Raw genomic sequence first — 19,919 nt, forward strand, 5'->3', positions numbered from 1 at the left:
TTATCTCACTATTTCAGGGTCAAGTGCTTAATTCTTAGGACAGGGAAACTAATTTTTGGAGGTTGGGACTGGGAGCCATGAGATCCATTTAGTGCATCCTGTTCCCTATGATGGACACCTTTTCCACTCAGATGTTATTTCCCCCATTTTGGGGTAGAGGCATACCTCCCCTAATGCCCCTAATTGGCACTATGAAAACCCAGTTTTATAGAGAAGCATGGTGCTAAAAAGATCACAAATGGCAGTTCATAAAACCATGTTAAAGAGGAGTTTTGTGATGTAATGGCCAAGTTTAATTGTAATATATTCATATTGTGGGTCAGAACAAATTATTCAGGGTATGCCTAAACATTTTCATAAAGAATTGACATTCTTCCCTATGAAAGAGGCACAGCATCTGGGAAGTGCACTCTATACATCCAAAATGTGGAACCAAATGTTCCATAGAGAATAAATATGCAAAGTAAGTATGCTGAATAACTGAGTTGCATAAGATACTGCAAATATAAACAAGTGACTGTGTGGTTATATAATGGTTGGTGAAAAATTAGTGTTCCTAATTCCTCAGTCCTAGTATGTGGCAACACACTCATTCCATGGTTGGGCCAACCCCTTCTACATGCCTCTTTCCCATGCTACTGGATCAAAATTTTCATTATTTTCTCTCTTCCCCGGATGGGGTAGACTAAGTTTTGATTCTCACCCACAGAGGAATAGGCATAAAGGTAGTAATGGTACCAGAGGCGGCAGAATGTTTGTTAAGCACCTACTGTATGCTTATACTGTGATAAGTAGTTTAAAAATATTATCTCATTTGATCCTCATAACAACCCCATGATAGCCATCTTGTAGTGGAGAAACTGAGGCAGACAGAGGTTAAGTTGCCCAGAGTCACACAACTAGCAAGTATGTGAAGTTGAATTTGAACTCAGGTCTTCCTGACTCTTAAGCTCAGTGCTCCATCTTTTGCACCACTTAGGAGCCCCTAAAATTCCCCACCTCTTAGTTTCACTGCTTTGTTGACTGCCCCTTTAGCCCAGTCCTGGACCACCGTGTTTTTTAAAATGAAATATAACTGTAAGTAAGAAGGACATTCATGCTATGTTCTAGATTTAAAGATGTTTTTTGTTTCACCAATCAATATCAATCGAAAAAATTTACTTTGACAGGTTCTACTTGACTTCAATGGTGATAATAAACACTTGGAGATTTCTGGAGATCCTGCGGTCAGTAGCTTTTTGACTTGCTTTGATCTGCACAATCATTATGTGACATTAGCCAATTCTCTATGTCTTTTCCTTCATTTGTGAAATATGACATGATGATGCTGATAACTGGTCTGACAGACATATAAAGAGGAACCAAGGTTCCAAAGCTTCTTGTCAATGTAAGGAATGATTTGAATAGAAAAGGATAATAATCCATTGGAGTTTTCCTTTGATGATATGGTAGATAGTCTTGGTGACATAATTTATATGCCTCTAGCTCTATCTTACAAAAGAACTATTAGGCAGAGGTTTTTTCTATTACAGGTACAGATATTTAACATGTATTGGGCACTGACCATGACCTAGACATTGAATAAGAAGACAGAGTTTGTCAGGATCAGAACACAGAAAGTAGGACATAGAAGCAGTTTTTCCCAGTAGTTATCTCTGTGAGGAGCCTTTTATTCAGTCTGAAGGTGGAATCTTGACAGACTCAGAAAGGCAAAGGTCCTTAACCGTGAGTCTGTGAACTTGTGCCTTAAAAAATATTTTTACTGTATTTTAATGTAACTAGTTTCCTTTTTAATCCTATATATTTAACCGTATGCATTTAAAAGCATTATGCAAAGGGATCATCAGTAGAATTTATCAGACTGCTATAAGGGTCCCTGATACAAAATAATTAAGAACCTCTGTCCATTAGGAAAGGTTTTCTTTCCTATTAATTCTACAAAGACTCACTCAAATCGAAGTCAACTGCAAGTCATGTCATCATTTTCCTGATGTCATGCTCCTGTTCCAAAACGAAGGGCAAACACAACAACAAAAACTCTAGTTCTCCACCTAATTCTCTAGTTTAGACATGATCATGTATGAATGTATCATGAATGAACATTCACACATGTATATATTTCATTGACCTCTGCAACTGTAATTGCCAGTAATATTATACACTGGACACCTAAATGGGGATTTGAAAAAAAAAATGAGGTGTCCTTAAATTGAAACAACAAAATGTTCAAAAATTTTCTACAAAACTGTCTTTCTCTTTACTATTGTTTCTCTTTCTCCTGATAAATATTAATAAATATTAATATAATATTCTGTAAAATATCTGTTAAGGGATATAGTCTGTTGAAAATTTTGACCCAAGGAGTCTGGAAATGTAGATTTAGTCTATGTTGAGTCACCTGCTCTACGGAAGAGCAGCTTTCTGAAATTCAGTGAGAAAATGCATGTACAGTATTTATAAAAAAAAAAAAAAAGAGCTTATAGAATAAGGAGTGCTCACAAATATTTGTTGCCCAAGGAAAAAAAAAGGTCATGGTGTAAAACAGTGCCTGGAATTTTAGAAGTTTTTAATTAGGTTTTCGACTGTGGAATTTGCCTGTGCCTAGAGCCAAGAAGCCCAGCAGTTTTACAATAGGGTCTCTTGCCTCCTAGCAACTGCTACAGACAATGTGTGGGTTAAAGAGCAAGTATGTTTGTTTGTTAGAGGACAAGTTCCCTTGGTCTTCTAGAAAGAGTCTATGAACTATTACCCAGTGTTATTAAGGCAGGCTGCCCACATGGTATTCCTTTTATTTGCCTTTTGGAATTTTGATTTGACTTTGGATTCCCAAGAGAGAGACAGAGAGAGACAAAAAACAGAGACAGAAATGGAGAGATGGATGGAGTCAGAGACAGAAGCAGAGATAGTCTGATCGAGACAAAGAGACATAAATTGAGAGACACAGAGACAGAAACAGAGAAAGAGATGGAGGCAAAGAGAAACAGAGATAGAGACTGAGAGAGAAAGAGACAGAGTCAGATAGAGAGACAAAGAGTCACAAATGGAGAGTGGCAGTGACAGAGACACAAAGAGACACAGAGATATGTAGCTACAGAGAAAGAAAGAGAGAAAGGGAGGGGAGAGGGGGAGATAAAAAGAGACAATGAAAATATGCTACCTTAAAGACTCAAAATACTTCTGTTTGATGTTCTGATATTAAAAATCACTGGTGTTCAAACTGAAAGGTTTGATGCAGTATTAAATTTGATGAATCACGGCAAGTGTCGGTGTTTGTTAGCTTTTATATATCACATTAAAGCATTCATTAATAAAGTGTCACACAACATTGCTTTGAGTGGGTCCTAAAAGGTTAATGACTTGATACAGGCTGGTTGGTGTTCTTAAGCTTTAGTGTCTCAGGGTGGTTTGTGATGAATTTAGCTCAATTTGAAATTAGAATACAAAAGACTCTTTTCCTCTCTCAAGTCTAGGAATTTCTTGGCTCTCCATTCTTATTCTCTCTCTCTCTCCCTCTTTCTCCTTCTCTCTCTCTCTCTCTCTCTCTCTCTCTCTCTCTCTCTCTCTCTCTCTCTCTCTCTCTCTCTCTCTCTCTCTCTCTCCCCTCTCTCTTTCTGTCTCTCTCTCTCTTTCTCTCTCTCTCCCTCCCTCTCCCTCCTTCTCTGTTCTCCTCCTTCTCCTCCCTCTCTCTTTCCCTCTTTTTCTCTCCCTTATTTCTCTCTCCTCTCTTTCTCTCTTCCTCCTATCTTTCTTCTTTTCCTTTTTCTTCTCCTCCTCCTCCTTCTCTTCTATTTATTCCTCAACTTCGTACTTAGAACCTTTTAAGTAGCTTTGAGCAAATACCTAGTTGCAGGATGAGATAAAAAAACCAAACCAACTACTGTACTGCACATCAGAGCTTCAGGTTCTCTTTCTTGCTTGGTCTTGTAGTGACTTGATTGTAAAATAAGAAAGTTACTTAATTATAAAACCACCCATTTTGGAACGAAGCTTCTGCCTCCATTTGAAAGCTATACAGGGTGTCCCAAAAGTCTTAGTGTGGTTTTAAGCTATTAAAGTTTTATAGGGATATTAATACAGAACCTATTTAAGCTATTACAGCTTAAAACTGCACTTTTGGGACACTGTACTCAGACTTTTGTGATGCACTGGATGGTAAAGCTTCCTCCCCACCCCCAACAACCTGACTCAGCAGCTGTTGATGAAATATATGATTATATTTGATAAAAAATAACCTGTACAATAATATACTAATATCATATGGTGGGTAGTCAATATAAATATCTGTAACTGACCTAATATTTATTGCATTACTGATGTAAAGATAATGTGGTTCTTCATTGCTCTCTGCCTCTGTGACTGAGAAGACTGGAGTAATTTTACCTTTGGGTTGTTTACAGAAAGCTGAATTTGAAATGTTAATTTAAGGTTTACAAAGTACTTCACATATCTGAGCCTTACAGCAATCCTGAGAGTATTTATTACTGGGTATTACTATCCCCATTATATGGATGACGAAACTGAGGCTCAGAGCCAATAAATGACTTACTTGTGGTGTAGGGAGAGGGGGCGCGGTGGTCTGTGTTACAAAAATACCCCAGTCCCAGTGCCACACCAAGCTGCCTCTCTTTATATCCCCCCCAACCCTACACAAATTGAGCTTATTAAACATTCCCTATAGTCCTGTCCCACCCCACCCCCGACAAAAACAATAAAAAGTTAACCAAGCTGGAGTTTTGTGTCTACTTAAATAAAAGTAAAATTTGTCCTTTTCTTTAGTGACTCTATAGGCAGATTTCATGAAATCTGAATCCCTTTTCAGGAGAAAACAATGATAATGTCCTATATGAAGGTAATTTTGGAGAAAAGAAGATATTTGTCTCATGCCTTGGTCCTGGTCTGAGTTGTTAGTTACACAAATGACTCAAATTGATTTTATGTGGGAGACAAATGCAAGGATTTCCATGAATTTACGGGGCTAACCTGTAGTAACTTAACCATTTCCTGAGCAAATCAAAACAGCTCTGTTGCACTGCGAAGGTTCCCGCTTCAGTCATTGTGGGAAGAAAAATGAAAGTACTTACAAAAGAGGCCACTAAGGGTTATATCGGCTGCATTTGCTTTCATTGTGACAACTTTGTATCTGTTTATTATCCTCAGTAGATCGTCCTCTTCTTTCTGAATCCATAAAAGCTAAATTCTTTGGGTGACTTTATATCACCAGAGCCTCTGGAGATGGATGGAAGGCAGTTGAGACAAGAGAACCAAAAATGACAGAAGAGGCAAGATGGGTAAGTTACAGAATAGGTCAAAACTAAATTTATTTCAATAACTTTATAATATATATTTATTATAACACCTTTGCCCGGGGAGAGGTTATTTTACTGCTGCAAAAAAAATCTCCTAAAGTTGGAGGAAGGAAAATTTGAGGGAATTGTTTTATTTCTGTGAGAGAAAAAGTAATAAACATCCATAATCAAAATGGTTAAGTATCACTATCTGGTTAAATATGACTTTTGGGTAAGTATTTTCTTTTGGTTAAATATGACTGTTTGGAGGTGACCAACCCCAACTTCCTCCCCATCCTTTAGACATTCTAGATTCTCACATCCTCGTGGTCTGTATGCCATTGTCATTGTGTTTCTCAGTTTATCAATAGAGTTGGGGCAGCTTTCCCATTTTCCAAAGGAGAATTTAATTACAGGAAGTTTTAAAAAACCAAAACATTAAGGCATTTTATTTATTTTATGTATTTATTTATTTATTTTCCATGTGTCACATCACTGATGACTATTTCTTGGAAGTCCATAGTACACTTGTTTAGGAGAATGAAGCATTCAAACCAGACAGAATCTTTCCATGTGAAACTTTCAAAAGAAAGACATTTCCTTATTTGAAGGCAGAAAGCTAGACCAGATTTTCTCTCAAAAACTTCCAATTCATTTATCCCACAATGGCCTAGTACTGAAGGAATAAGGAAAGTATGCTGCTCTAGGAATTCTTTTCCTCTCCCTACCCCAGACTGGATGGAAGCCAATCACTTGGCAAGTATCATTTCATTGCCAAATATATGTATTCCAAGAATGAATGAGCTTACATTCTAATGGAGGAGACAAGAACATATAAAAATATAGGCACCACAAATATAAGGAGAATAAGTACAACTATATACAAAGTAATTAAATATAAGACAGTATGAGTCTAGGAAGGGCACTAGCAGTTGAGATGAGTTGGAGGTGCAAGTTTTCAGGCAGTAAGAAAATGGTGCCTCAGCTGCATCGTGCAGGGACTCCATGCAGGCTGAGGTAAGGAGGAAGCCTGTTCCAGATACTGGCAGTGAATTATGTAAAGGCATGGAGAAGGAAGGTGGAGTACTAGCAGCAACAACCAGAAAGAAGATGGGCTGCATCGCAGAGTACTGAGTGAGAACAATGTTCAGGAAGGCTGGAAAGCTAGGTTATGTAGGGCTTTAAAAGTTAAACAGAGGAGTTGATATTTTATCCTAGAGGCAATAGGAAGCCACATAGGGCAGTCACACCAACAACCTCGTCGATCAAAGGATAGAGTTGTACCCTTCTCCACCCCTTCCCGCCCCCAATGCCAATGTGTGCTGTCTTTCCTTACTGCTCTTCACACTACAGGAAACCTAATTCTGGCTCATAAAACTATTTCAAAAGAATCTAGCTTAAAACCATTGACAAAGGTGGCCATGAAGAGGAAAGATTTCTCTGGGAAAAAGGAAACACAGCTGGGTGATTGATATAGGGGTGCTATGTAACAACCCCAGTAGCCTCCGTATCCTGCTAAATGGAGGAGCCACAGAGAAGTTGAGTCACTCTGTCGGAATAAGACCACCATTAAGGTGCAAAGTCCCTTTCCCAAAGATGGGGAGTTTGGATATTGACTTAAAGCCAGTTCCTCACAAGTTTCCCCCACTAGCCTGAAGCAAAGCCAGACCTCAAGGCCAGGCTCCTTGCTTCCTTCCTCCAATGCTTTGCTCTGCTGACCCAGACAAAAACCCTATTAAAAACAACAGCAACACCAACACCAGATTAGACTGGTTTGGGAGAGGGCCCCCATAGGACGCCTAACTCCATTCAAGACCGAAGTAGACTACCCTGTATCCAATCTCTCCAACTACTCCTTCAATGGATGAGTATCTTTTCTCATTATTTATTGTTATTATTATTTTATTTTGGAGACATTTCAGGTTAAATGACTTGCCCAGGGTCACACAGCTAGTAAATGTCTGAAGACTAGATTTGAACTCAGGTCCTCCTGACTGCAAGGCCAGTGCTCTATTCACTGTGCCACCTACTTATCCTTATATCTTATTAAAACTGACTGGCTTAACTGTCTTCTTGTGAGCTCCGTGTTTTCTTGTAATGGGTTTTTGATATTTCAAACCTCCCAAAGCCTGTGTTAAGACATGTTGTTACTGTCTTTCCATAAGTAACCTATTTTTGGATTTTTTTTTTTTAAAGGAGAGTCTCATTATTTGGAATTGTGAATCAGAATACAGGTATCTTTGAAGAACCCAGATCAATAATAACTATTCAGTGATTGAAATCACTGAAATCCACAGACCATTCATGGAGAAAAGATAATAGAGCCAATCATCTGCTTAATCATATCTCTAAGGTACTTCAAAGTAAATTATGTAGAGTGGGAATTATCATCTGCAGCTGCTTAGTAGGAATGCATGTAACTTGAGCAGCCCAGTTTTGAAGATAATGGATTTATGCCTTGCAGGAAGCCAAATGTGTGATAAGTTGGGCCAGAATCTGTTCAGTACCATGTTGCTATTTCCCTCTTCTCTCAACATTTAAGGCCCTATCCCCAAAAGGAATGTTATCCAGTTGTAGAGCTGACATCACGTTGTATGGTGTATGCAGTTGGGTCAGAGCTTGACCTTGAAGGAGAAACAGCATCTTGGGGTATTCCTTTCATACCTTATGCTGGACTGTGTTTAGCTTTTGATTTTTCTGGTGCCAGCAAACAAAATGCTTTCAATGTGAGCTGCTTTCCTCAGTGTGCTTACATCTGAGCTACACTGGTCAAGAGTGAGCATGACTCCCTCTGTTCCAAAGGTTCTTAATCATTTTTGTGTCAGGGACCTCTTTGGCAATCTGGTGAAGAAGACAAGTCCCTCCTCAGAATATTATTTTTAAATCCATAAGATAAAATCCATCAAATTACAAAGGAAATCAATTATATTGAAATGCATTTAACAAAATATTTAAAAAACAAATTCATAGACCCTAGATTAAGAACCCCACTGTCTACTCTGTGATTAAAGAGTCAAAGAAAAACTGTGACAAAAGGGGTCAATACACTGCTAAATTTTTATGCCTTACTTTCTTAATCAAATAGCAATGTCATTTTAAAAAGATTACTCAACTATTCAGTATATTCTTGTAAATTTAATATTGAGCATTCATTTAATAAACATGAAGTACCTACTATGTGGGAATCTCTGTGTCAGATACTGGGGAGAGAAAATTTTAAAATTAAATAAGAAATAGTCCCTGCAGCCATGCCTTCAATAAGCTTATTTCTAAAAAGACCATTTTATTTTATTTATGCTGTATTATAATTTTTATATTTATATCTATTTCTGTAGTTAGGTCAATGTATCACCCTCTGACAAGGGGTTGGCTGGCCACAAAAATCCCTGGGATTTCTAGTTCTTCCCAATTTGGAGAGAAATAAAACTAATGGGAAGTCTGTTTTCAGATAGGAGGGTAGAGTTTTTCAAGTCTGGGGATTCTTAAGGAGAAAACCATCAACTAGGTTGTGTAGAGGATAGAGTGCCAGAACTAGAGTCAGGAAGACTCTTCTTCCTGAGTTCAAATCCAGACCTCAGATACTTACTTAGCTGTGTGACCTTGGGCAAGTCACTTAATTCTGTTTGCCTCAATTTCCTCATCTGTAAAATGAGCTGAAGAAGGAAATGGAAAATCATTTTTGTCAGTATCTTTGCCAAGAAAATCCCAAAAGGGGTCACAAAGAGTTGGACATGGCTGAAACAAATGAACTATAACAAAAAGGAGAAAACCAGGAGAGAAGAGGGGAACAGTGCTGGTTGTTGAATAATTGCAGCCTTAACCATGGCAGCAGCTAGAGTCTGGCACATCTGAAGTTCCTTTCCTTAAGACCATGAGAGGTGACCATTTGGAAGGGGTGTAACTGTGTGGTTTTATTGTGGATGTTGCTCCAGTAACAGAAACACAGGAAGAAAAAACTAATCAAGAGGAATATGGAGGGGGCTCCCCTCCCTCCTCTGCCTTATAATTGTACTTAAAAAAACTTTCTTAAAGAATATATTTGCTATGTTTAATGTTGTTTCTCATACACAACTATGATTGACCATGTCTTCATGTTGCCTGGAGTCCATTTGTTTGTGGCATGAGAGTACAATGGGAGCAACCCAGGAGAGAGAGACCTTTCTTAGTGTGGGCTTGGGAGCTCAACTCTCAGCCCATTGTAAAGAGAGTTTTGCTTTCTAACTGGGGACCAGTTTTTTCATGAAAATACTTCCACCAGTAACTAAGGGGCAGAGTGGCTATAGAGCTGGAGCCAGGAAGACCTGAGTTCAGATCTAGTGACACACACTAGCTATGAGACTCTCGACAAGTCACGAACTCTGTCTGCCTCAGTTTCCTTATCTTGTAAAACAGGGATAATAATAGTACCTGTCTCCCATGGTGTATCTCCAAGGCAATATTCACAGTACCAAAGGCAGCTATGAATATACTGGTGCAGTTCTGAATCACAAAGTATAATGCATTCTCTATATAGAAGTGAAAAGAAAAACATTTATTCAAACACCAGAAAGCTGAATCCCAACATCAGAAAACAAAATCCACCATAGCAACAAAGAAATCCATACACAATAACGATGCAGAGGGCAACACCATCCCCAAGCCTTCCCCCCCAGGCTTCCCACAAAGCAGCTCCATTAAGCGAATCACAAACAGGCTCCCTTAAACAAAATCACAAACAAGCTCTTTCACTCACTCACAGCCAGCTGCCTGCTTTCTCTCTCTCCCTCAGTTCTGACTAATCTGATCAACTTCCTCTCAGCTCTGCTACAGCTCTATCCCTTCATGTTCTACCTGTTCAGCAAACTCCTCCCACCACAGGCTTCATGTGACTCAAACTTATGTGACTTAGACTTCCATGTGACTTAAGCAGGTCACATAGGCCTATTAACGAATGGGAAAAATTTAAATTTTAAATTACCATTAAAATTACATTTAAATTTAAATTGAATAAATTTAATAAAAATTTAAATTACCATTAAAATACATTAATTTCATTGAAAATACATTCATATTACACATGGTTATCATGAGGATGAAATGAAATAATATTTGTACGGTTGCTTTACAAACCTTAAAGCACTATATAGATATTATTACGTATTGCATGTAGTATAGAATTGTTATCATATATACAGAATTATAAATCTGACTTATAGACATGAGCTGATGTTATGCCAGTCATTTCCTCTTAACCCCTTACCAGCTCACTGAACCCTTCCTTCCTTATAACAATGAAAAATATTTAAGCAGAGCTGACATAGCAACCACATCTGTCATGTGTCCTATTCAACACCCACAGTGCCCTCTCCCCCTCTGCTTCTCTACTGAGAGGAGAAAGGTCTATTATTTCTTTATCACTTCCCCAGGATCAAGATTGGCTATTACAATTCACTTGAGAGCAACTGCTTTTTAGCCTTGTCATTATTTACATTATTGTCATCATTATGTGTATTGTTTTCTTGGTTCATTTTTATCCTTTTGAAGGGAAAGTCTTCTATGTTTTTTTAAACTCTTCATATTAATCATTGCTTATGGTACACCAAGATTCCTTTACATCCATATGTCACAATTTACTTGGACATCCCCCTACGGATGGACACCCATTCTGTTTCCAATTTTTTGCCATCACAGAATGTTGCTATTCATCTTTTGTCATATATGTTTCTTTCTGTCATTGACCTCTTTGGGGTGAGGTTGCTTAAAAATCATTTTAAAGGTTTGTCTTTTACGAGTCAGATTTTTTAAAATGTGGCTACATTGAGTTGAAATTCACTTTACCATTTTTCCTTATGAATTAAGGTCAACCTTCATTCTTCAGCTACAATCTTTCCCTAGTGATGCTTACAGCAAAAAGGGAAAAAAAGCTGCCATGTTTGGATGGCATGTTGCTGTTATTGTTGATGTTTTTTTCTCAAGTTTTATGTTCATATTAGCTCAATCCCTCTTCTGTCACAGTTCACCCAAAGGAGACTTGGAATGCATAATCATGTAACATCCTATCTTAGGTGAAATGCTGAGGCTTGGCATGTATTCCTGCGGTGAAAAAATTTTCATTTGTTTTTTTCTCTTTCCAGTTTAGTAACTCATTCTTGTTCCTTCCTCTGTACTCTCTTTATATCCCAAACTTAAAAAAAATAATAATAAAACAAAACCAGAAAGAAGTTCTGATCATCACGTGGCTATCCATTTACCTAAGGAAAAGATGTAAACTTCAGATGATTGCTTTCATTTGGGGGGTGGGGGAAGGGGATATATTACATTTTGACATAGTAGATAAATCTTATTTGCCCAAATTCTCTTTGCTTCTAGCTACCTTGTGACCACAGTAGACCATCCTTTGCACTTAAGTTTTATAGATAATAGTAGAATATCCTCAGGAGACAGTGACATTTGCTCATGTTAGTGACCACAAGAACTCCTGAAGGATCTGTGATTAATCTGTGGGAGAATTCCTAATGTGGAAATTCTTTTTTACTGAAGTAGATAACAACTCTTCTTAATAGACAGGGTCTATGTCTGAAACACTGAGGTTAGATGATTTGCAAGGGTCAAACAGCAAGCAAGTGCCAGAACGGAGATTTGCACCAAAATCTTCTCTCAGGCAAACACACTATCCACTATGACATGCCATCTGGTTATACAAGTCTGTGATTAAAAAAAAAAATTGGATCATGGAATACTAGAATGGGAAGGGACATTAATGATTTTGGAGCCCACCTCCATCACTTTGCAGAGAAGAAACTGAGGCAAATGGAAATGAAAGGACATATTCATGATTCCATGACTACTTAGTGACAAAGACAGAACTCATATTCCAGGTCTAGGTTCACTGTTCTCTCCCCTACATCATGATGTCTGGCCTAATAATGTACAGAGAAAACTGGTACATAGAAAAATGTTTTTTCTTGCCTTCCTGGCTAAAAGTTTTATGTGAAAAAATATGTAAGGTAAGAATGATACGTCAGCACACCATACCCTGACATCATTAACCAATTCCAAAAATAAGGACCATTTATATGACATTTTTGAGTTTGTGAAATGATTTACATATATGACTTTGTTTGGTCCTCCCAATAACCTTATGAGATAGGTGTTATTATCATTCCCATTTTACAGCTAAGAAAACTGAAGCTTAGAGCAATTAAGAGAGGTTAAATTACCCAGGGTCTCACACCTAGTCAATGTCTAAGGCAGGTTTCTACTCAGGTCTTCCTGACTCCAAATCCATCACTCTATCCACTATGCTAACCTCTAGGAGATTAGTTGAAATAACATTTTGGGAAACAGTTGCTTCTCTAGAAACAATATTATATATGAGATCACAAGGAGACTGATCTTCAAGACAGTTAATAATATGGGGCTCAGACACTCCCTAAGATTACCACTGATTATCTGATTTGTGCCTTGAATGATTTGCTTATTAATACTCAAAGATTTAAAGTGAGCAGTAACCTTGGAGATAACTTACTCTAACTGACTCATTTTACAGCTAAGGAAACAGAGGTTCAATGAGATTAAGTGACTGGCCAAAGTCAGGTAGATAGTAACAGAGCTGGAATTCAGACCCTGGTCCTCAGACAAAGAGAAAGTCATAGCTTCTTCCTTACTCTCACAGGGAGGTTTTGACATGGTACATAAAGACTGGGAGCATTCCTAAACACATCTTACCCTATGTTTAAGATGTGCAACCACTATTAGTATTTTTAGAGGTTTGTGGGGTCCCCTTAACTTCATGGTATGATGAAGGGCCATATTTGGAGTCAGAGCACTTAGCCTTGAACCTCAGATCTGCTTCTTACTCTCTGTGTAACCCAGGGCAACATAGAGTGCTTCTCTGGGCCTCAGTTTCTTCAGCTGTAAAATCACCTATTGGTTCTGTAATCTCAGAAGAAAGCAGAACATTTTGGTTTTTGATGATTTCTCCTCTTTTCTCCTTTAGTTTCTTAATTAAATAGGTTGAAATGTATTCCACTTGTAGGACATAATAATTTAATATTTGCTGGTATTTGCCTGATTTCCTAGTGATAGAAAAGGCCAGTTTATACCTCTAGAATTAACCCTGCTGGTCAGATAATGGCAACTTTTCTTCTATCTGAAAACAGCAAAAAAATGAAAAATGGAGGGAGGACCCACTTTTCTCTCTATATCTCCTCAGCTTTCAGATTTTTAAAAGGCAGAACTCTGAGTGCCATCAGTTCCCCAGATGCTTTTTTTTTTCCAAAATGCATCTTATTCCTGGTTTTAACCATGACTACTCCTCCAAACCTTTTGCCTCTCTCCAGCGGAGATGGAGATGAATGGCCCCACCGTTTGCTTGTGAGATAGGGCCATGCCCAGAAAGGAGTGACACAAAGCTTTTATTCCTCTCCCTGCCACCCTCCACCCCATGACCTATATAATTTATTTATAGCTGAAGCTCTGCCCTTAACTTGCTGTTATCTTGTCCTTCAGGCACAGGGTTCTTGCGGTGTTGTGGCTCTGGAGATCAGAAGCTGATAACCATCTCTGGCCACAAGTAGTAGGTTAGGCAGCTTAGTAGTTTCCATCCTAACGGGAGTTTTCCAGTCTTTTTATTACATATTTAGTCTTGTTATGCTTGATTAAGTTAGTATACTCCAAACCCAGTAAACACATGTAAACAGCAGATGCTGTCAACGAAAAAAGCAGTTTCTTCTTCCCGGTTAGTTAGACAACGTACCATAAACAGTATTTTGTTCGTATAAGCAGTGAGAGGGGAGTGCTTCCAATCTTTCACTACATTGCTAAATCTGATTTTTGTTTGTGACCAGCAGGAACAGTGACCTTTGCCCCTTTGAATGATCTGCCATCTCCTAGAAAGTTCATGAAAAGGTCACCGAGCCTGGCTGACTTCCTCTGAGTGTGCATGGACGTGTCTTTGCTATTGATCTGGTAAAAGCCCTTGCCTTGTCCATTCAGAGCAGTTGTTCGCTTTATTTCTTAATGGAAACCTGGACAGCGACGAGGTCTGGAGCGCCTAACTGGAATTCACACCTGGGTAAGCACCCAAAGTTAACCTTGCGTCGAGTGGGTGGGCCAGTCTTTGTTTACCTTGGACCTGGTTTCCACTTGAATTCCTCGGGTTCTTAAGAAGCAAAATCGTACCTACACCCACTAGTCACAAGTTCAAGAAGGAAAGAGAAAAAGATGCACAAAAACACCCGTGAATTGTCCTTATGAGTTCCTTTCTGTCAAATTCATTTGGGAGCGATGTTTGAGTTTTCCCTTTAGATCATCTTGGCATGATCTAGGAACCAAAATAAAAATGATTTCGGGTGTGTTCTGGAGGTGATTCCTTCCTTTGATGCTGCCTATCACCGTAAAAGGGGATATGAATCTCCCGAGGCAGCTTCGCAGACACCCTGAGCCGGGCAGCCCCCAGGTTCCCAATCTGGCTGCAGCAACTGGTGCAGTTGGAAGGTTTTAAATCTCTACTTGGAAACTGGCTATTTACAAACAGCAAGGAGAGTTCTGAAATGGTGAAAAATGCGCTGGAGTCATACTGAGAATGATTGTACGTGGGGCATATAACAATACTTTTCCAGACGCTATATTCCTATCTTGTGCTATGCATCTTGCAGATATACAACCCTGGAAGTTCTCTGCTGTTGGGTTTGTAGCGCTGAAAAGCAAAGATCTGGAGGTTTGTCATTGCCCGTATATCACGGCAGCTGTGCCCTTTGATTACACTGGGGCTCCACCAGTCATTAATAACAAGAGGGGCTTTTTGTCTGGCGGGTGTATCTTCGTTACAATCCTCGCCTAATACCTAGGCTTTGGGGAGCTAGGAAAGTTATATTAAAGGTGGAGTTTGTTTATTCTGTCGTTACACACAGTATCTGGCGTGTGTATCTTGGTACAATCCTCGCCTAATACCTAGGCTTTGGTGCTCTAGGAAAGATAAATTCAAGATGGAGTTTGCTTATTTTATACTTAAACTCATCGTGCAATTAGATACAACCTTTTCTCAGTGAACTAAGAATGTGCTACGCTTCTTTTTCCCCCTTCTCACCTCAGCCATCTTTACATTTTGCATTGACTTTGGGGAACAATTGTAATTGCATCCTGGTTGGGTAAATAATATAGACGCAATGTAGTTAGATAAATTTAATTTCATCATTATTATAGTCATTTGATTATCGATGGGTTAATAATCAAAAAATTCAAATGAAGGGTTTAGTTGTACAAATTAAAAATCCAAGTGCATCCTTAGGATCCTAGGCTTTAGAGATGGAATGACCATTGGAGTCATCTAGTCCACCTGCTCCTTGTTTTATTATTTTTTTAAAGATAGCATTTAAATAGTGCTTTACAAAGCACTGTGCATGGTATTTAATTTGATCCCCCCACAATAACCCAGTGCTGTTATTCTACTTATTTTATAGATAAACTGAAGTTGAAACAGATTTAACGCCTTGACCAGGCTAGCAAGTAGACTTGCTACCAAATTTCTGCCATGGAATTTGAACTCAGGTCTTCCTGACACCTTTTCCAGAGTTCTTACCTGTTGGGTCATCTAACTGCCTTATATAGATGAGGAAACTGGGCTAGAGAGAAGGGAAATGACTTTCCTAACATCGCATTTCTTGTTTTTGGTGTTGTCATGTCCGACTCTGTATCCTATTTGGGGTTTTCTTGGCAAAGAAGTAACAAAACTGGAATTTGAACTCAGGTGATCTGAGTCCAAATCTAGTACATTTTCCACTCTACCACTTCACCTTTAAGTGTATGCAGAACACTTGTGTAGGATACCATGCAAATTACAGTTGTTATTATTATTAAAGTCCTACTGTGATGCCTTATTGTGACATGGAGATGAATCTGGCACCTTATTGGCTGTACCAACAAAATACAAACTCTGGCAAATCCTACTATGCTGAATAGGAGAAATCCATCTGGTTAATTTCAGTCTAGGCATCATAGCATGGCCCTTGACTGGGTCACCACTATCAAAGGGATCCTTAGCCTTGTAGGTTCAGAAATTAAATTTCATCAGGTTAACCATGGGGGTGATAAAGTATTGGTGGGTTGATTCAAGCTAGCCAGACTCAAAAGAGACTGATCAATAAATCAGAAAATCAAATTTTTAATTAATTATAGGCACTCTCTCTGGTACCTAAACCAGATGGTCATTAACCTAGTCCATTCCCTTGTTGGTGAATTAATCCATTCTGGCTACCATATTACAAATGTGAAAGTTGCTGGGCACAGAGATTTTTGCTTCTTTCTAATGAACTCCTGCTCTACAATCAACAAATTTCCTTTTGCTTTAGACCTCTTTCTCTTTTGCTCTTTCTGTCTTCTGACTCTTACAGAGACATGACTCTTACCTGATGATACTGCATCCCTGGCCACCCTTTCCAATAATAGCTGCAACTTTTCTCACATGTGGCGTTCTGTGCTCCCAGAAGTGGAGTTGGAACACCTACTTCCTATGATCAGTAACTACTAAAGTTCCCCATACCTCTATCACTCAGCTATGATATTGTCTGAGGTTCACTCCATCCAAACTTTTCACCCAATCCAGATAGAAGATATGTGTGCATGTATATATTAAATACACACAAGTATGCATGTGTATATCCATCAGGATAATGTGATGTCTCAAGTATGTTGCCAATTTCTCAGTCTATTCAACTGCACAATCAGTTCTTCCTCTACTCTATCTCCTGTGCACCAAAGGATGGCCATACTTTAGATCTTACTGTCACCCACAAGTATTCTCCTTCCATGATCAAGAACGCTGAAATTCCTTTATCTAATCCCAATCACTTATACAGTCTCTGTGCCTTAGTTCTGAACCTATCCTTTGTCTTTGTTGACTTCTAATCCCTATACCACTTACTCTGTGCCAAGCCATTACTCCTGAATTGGCTATAATCTCTTCTCCTTCTGATCTTGACTCCTTAGTGAACTGATTCAACCCTCCCCTACCTCTGTTCTCAAATCTCTTGCTCTCTTGATCTGTTACTATTCATGTCTTGCTATGACCAGACCAAGATTAACCCCAAATTCTGTTTCCTCTGCTCCTATTCATATGTGGATGAATGGAGCTGGGATCACTGCTTTCCAATCTTGATTAGACCCTAACTGCAGCAGGACAATTCTTTTACTCCCGAATCTCTGTTTCACTCTCCACAGTAACTGTTTCAAGACTTCTCTTTTCTTCTCAAGTCTCTCAAAACATCTCAGTCCTTTTAAATGAAGTACTTGGCTCTTAGCTTTAAAAAAAAAAAAAAAAGAGAGAGAGCATTCCTTCTTGTCTCATGAACCATCATCTTTCACTTCCTTGACATCATTCCCCACAATGGCCTTCTTTATTCCAGTCTCCAATGAAGTGATACTTCTTCTCCTCACTAAGGCCTTTGCCTCCATATACACCCTTAATTCTATTCCCTTCAGTCTTTGCCAGTAGATTCCCCACCCTTCCCTTTTCACCTTCCCTTGCAATCATCTTCCTCTGTCTTTAATCTCTCCCCTTGTACAGGTTCCTGCCCTATCTGCAAACACACAAAAATATCTCCTATCCTTAAAAAAACAAAAACACTTTACTAAATCCCACCATTTCTACCAACTGTTGTCCTAATTGTTTCCTCTGTTTCTTAGCCAAACTCATAACAAGAAGTCACCTACACTTAGTACCTTTGCTTCTAATATTCTCATGTTCTTCTAAACTCTCTCCAAAATGGCTTTAGACTTCATCACCCAATTGAAGCTGCCTCTCCAAAGTTACTGAAGATCTCTTTATTTTAAAAAAGTATTAATGTCTTTTGTGTTTCCTTTTACCATGATTTTTCCTAGTATCTCTGCTGCATCCCCTTCCAGAGAACCAGCCCATATAACAATATTTTTTAAAGGAGACCAGTAAAAGAAAATGAAGAAAATTGGTCAATACATTTTTAAAAGTCTGAAAATATATGTAATGTGCTATATGCATGGACCTCCCATGTTCTTTAGAGTCATACTTATTCATGGTCATCTTACAATATTGACTTTTGATTGTTTTATAGTTGTTCTTTCCATTTATATTGTTTTATAGTTCTTTCCATTTATATTGTTATAATATATATTCCATTATATTGTAGTCAATGTGTATATTGTTTTTATTGCCTCTGTTTATTTTACTCTGCACCAGTTCATGTAACTTTTTCCATGCTTCTCGATAGTCATCATGTTTGTCATTTCTTTACATCACATAAACATTTTTAAGTTCATGAACTACAATTTGTTTAAAATTCTACGGTCAATATGTATCTACAACGCTTCCAGTTCTTTATTACCATAAAAGGGGTGATATATTTTGGTATAAATGGAAACTTTCTCTTTATCATTGACCTCCTTGGAGTCTACGTCTAGTAGTATAATGGAGAGGAGGAGATCAAAGGGTATGGATATTTTAGTCATTTTCTTTGCATAGTTCCAAATTGGTTTCCAAAAAATTTGTACTAATTCATAACTCTAGCAGCAATGCACTGGTGGCCCTGTTTTTCCATAATTCCTCCAAAATCAACTATGCTGTTTTTAATCTTTGCCAATTTGAGGAATGTGGTGTTTTGATGTGAATTTGTTTTGATATGAATTTCTCTTATTGATTCAGAGTATTCTTTCAGATGGTTGTTAATATTCTGTAATTTTTTTGTGATTTGTTTCTTCATATCTTCTGACTATATATCTGAGGAATGACTTTTCTTGAATATATAAGTTGTCTATATGTCTTTACTACCAAACCTTCATCTAAGAAATTTGATACAAAGACTTTTACCTCCACTTGACCATCTCCCTTCTTTTTAAAAATATAATTATTTTATTTAGTTTTCAATATTCACTTCCATAAGGTTTTGAGTTTTCAATTTTCTCCCCCCTCTTTCTCCTTCCCCCTTGCCAAGAGGGCATTCAATCTGATGTAGGCTGTACTTGCATATTCATATTGAGCATATTTTCACATTTGTCATGATGTAAAACGATTTAGAACTAATGGGAGGAACCACAAGAAAGAAGACACAAAACAAAACAGCAAAAGAAAAGGAGAGCAAATAGTCTGCTTCCATGTGTGTTCAGACTCCAGAGCTCCTTCTCTGGACATGGATAGAATTTTCCATTGTGAGTCTTTTGGATTTGCATCCTTGCATTGCTGAGAAGAGCTAAGTCTATCAAAGTTAGACATCAGACAATGTGGCTATTACTGTGTACAATGTTCTCTTGCTTCTGCTTAGCCGTTTCCCTTCTTATCCTAGGCAAATTACTTTTTTTCTGTGTATAGACTTTTCAAGTTTCATGTAATCAAGGTTATTTATTTTATCTTTAGTAATTGCCTTCTATTCCTCAGTTGGTTAAGACTATATCTTTAACCCATAGTTGTGAAAGGCATATGATTTGCTTCTCTTCTAATTTTATGATGCTGATATTTATTAATAAGATCCTGTATACACCAACGATCTCTTAATTGCCAAATCTAATTACCTTTTTCAATCATCATTTTTCTTCAGTTTTTTGCAGTATTTGATTCTGCTGGCAACTCAACCCCTCCTTCCCGCCATATACTTTCTTTTTGAGAGATGCTCTTTTCTCCTGTTCCTC

The 19,919-nt window shown here is 38.2% G+C and overlaps 1 long non-coding RNA gene across 1 annotated transcript in view; it reads left to right on the forward strand.

The window, feature by feature from the left end:
* Positions 1-1,165: 1,165 nt before the first annotated feature.
* The window catches only part of LOC140505910 (uncharacterized), an 81,907-nt gene continuing 63,153 nt past the window's right edge, over positions 1,166-19,919 (forward strand). Inside the window, exons 1-4 of the long non-coding RNA XR_011967703.1 lie at positions 1,166-1,226; positions 5,161-5,288; positions 7,482-7,638; positions 14,117-14,340. This is a non-coding gene — a long non-coding RNA (uncharacterized lncRNA). The remainder of the gene's footprint in view (positions 1,227-5,160; positions 5,289-7,481; positions 7,639-14,116; positions 14,341-19,919) is intronic.

Source organism: Notamacropus eugenii, chromosome 5 (genome assembly GCF_028372415.1).
Source record: "Notamacropus eugenii isolate mMacEug1 chromosome 5, mMacEug1.pri_v2, whole genome shotgun sequence".
NCBI lineage: Eukaryota > Metazoa > Chordata > Mammalia > Diprotodontia > Macropodidae > Notamacropus > Notamacropus eugenii.